Below are 2,397 nucleotides of genomic sequence, written 5' to 3'. Positions count from 1 at the left end.
ATTTTTTAAAAGCATTACTAATTACAGTCATAATAATAATATTTTTTTAAAAAAAGATATAATAATAACAGTGCATTTCCACATTTTCGAAACGGACATTAAATCTGTAGGTTACTCCTCCTTCAGGCGCCATTACAGTGTTGGAGTAGGCGTTCGTGTGGGTGGCTGGAAAGATAAAGATAATATATATTATATGATATGTATTTTTTTAATATTCAAGGATTGAATTAAGGAAACATGATCGCTAATGGCTGGCTCAGATCCGGCATTTGATGTGGGTGATTTTTTACCCCAAATAATTGGGTACCTGTCATGTTTGCCTTCATCATACATACCATGTGATCTTACGTGAGGCATGAGAGAAAAAAGGTAAAAGGATGAAGGAAGGGAGGGGGTTGAAAGGGGGTGCGGAGTGGGGATAGTGGTGGGGTGAGTGGCAAGTTTTATTACTTGCCTATCTCGCACTGTTTCTGTCTGACGTCGTGCTCTCTCCAGAAGTAGACGATGATATGTGACCGAAAGGCTTTATTTCGAATTTTACAAATCTTATTTATATGGTTCTATAGCTCTCAATCGACAACCAACTTGGATAATTAAATACATACTACAATGATTTACTGAGACTTTAGGGTATTAACAAGAACCAAAGTCGCATCCATATTTGTGTCTTCGTGTCATTGCCTGAAAACTTATTTTTAGATACCCATACGTCCATCATTTAAAAGAGCTTTTATCTCCTCCGTTTGCCCCATTAAAGTGGGTTTAATGTACACACGACAGCCTCTGAAAGTGGTTCATCCAGTTTTTAAATCTCGTTTCCACAGCTTTTTAATCCATCGTTCAGGACCAAGTGCAGCGAAATTTAGATAACATCTACCCTTTTTGTCATTTTGCTTTACATTTAAAGAGCAACCAAGATCAAAACTTCAGGATTTCCTTTCTTTTTATGAAACACCCACACGCATCTTTGGAATGATGGGATTATGTGAGCTTAAGTGGAAATATTGTTGTAGACCAACATTTTTGCAATAGTGTCGTGAACCCGGAATTTAAGAATTTTTCAAACTTTGGAAGAGCATTGTGTTTGTTTAACGATGTATTTCATATGATTTTAAGGAGCATGTTAGAATTGATCCCGAGAACAATAGCGAAAAGTAGACCCCTCGTTTTATGCCACTTGTGGTCTGAAAATCTACACAAAAGAAAAGTGGTCTAACCAGTTTAGAAAGAATATCTGCACTCCACTTGTATTGATTCGTGTCCTTTATAGAAAGGTGGGCTTGAAAGTTGCTTTTTTTAAATTCGAAGACGTCAGTCATATTTACACAAAAGGGTGGCAACTCAACGGGGAGGACGAAATGCATCCTGGGTAAATAACCTAACAACGTCAAACAGGACAAAGCAAAAATGACCCGCCGGAACAAATAGCGACACGAAACAAAGATTAACAGTTGTGCACTTCACCATCTTTTGCGTCACTCAATTCAACAAAGAGGTCTGCAAAAGACACTTCAAATTGTCTATTTATCCGCTGCAGGTGGGAACATCTTTCGAGCATGTTATTTGATCGTCGCCCACTTAGAGCTGCTCTCGAGACATTAACTCGAAGTGGCAGACTCCGAAGTGAATGTGTCCTAGACGGTGTTAACCACTTACAACCGGGTTGCTAGAGGCTTGGACGAAATTCTTACACCTTGAAGAACAGATTGAACAGGAACTTGTCCTGTTGTCACATTCAGAACTCAGGTGACTGCTTCATCATGATCGTACTTCTACAGCGGCAAGATAGTCTACTTCTTGCTAGGGTCTTTTAGACGGAAATCTTGTCTCCGGCATTCTGGAAGCATGTCCCAGATATCTCCATCGTCTTCTCGAAACGACGGTGCGGATGGTTGGAGGGCGCCACCGATCAGTCCTTCTTCCTCTCTTTCCCTCTTTTGTTTCTGTCTGTCTAATTTATCCCCCCCCCCTTTCCCCCAACCCCTTCCTTGCACTAAATGACCGCTGATGTGTTTACGCGCTTCTCTTTACTCAAACAGACAAGCAAAACGGTAGTGGTAAAAACAATTACAATAACAAATGAATTAAATATTCATTTGCCTGACACGCTCATTTCGTTTCCTCTTTTGCTGTGTGATTGACAGTGGATGTTTACGCCTTTATCGACACGATATTATGATAACTTTAGGGGTGGGAACTGTTTTGCCCTCTCTATCAGGGCTCATCAGTATAGAGGAGGATACAATATCCAAGCAGAAAGCCCCAATTATCAATAAAATAACTCCCCCCCCCCCTTCCTCATCTACCAACGCAATAATTGAACTTACGTCTTTTGCTTGCAACGGAGAAGAGCCTTACCATTACTCCCCGGACGTCGTTAAAAGAAAACATTAAGAA

Source organism: Aplysia californica, unplaced genomic scaffold, assembly GCF_000002075.1.
Source record: "Aplysia californica isolate F4 #8 unplaced genomic scaffold, AplCal3.0 scaffold00031, whole genome shotgun sequence".
Classification (NCBI taxonomy): Eukaryota; Metazoa; Mollusca; class Gastropoda; order Aplysiida; family Aplysiidae; genus Aplysia; species Aplysia californica.
Note: the sequence above shows the minus strand (reverse complement) of the source record.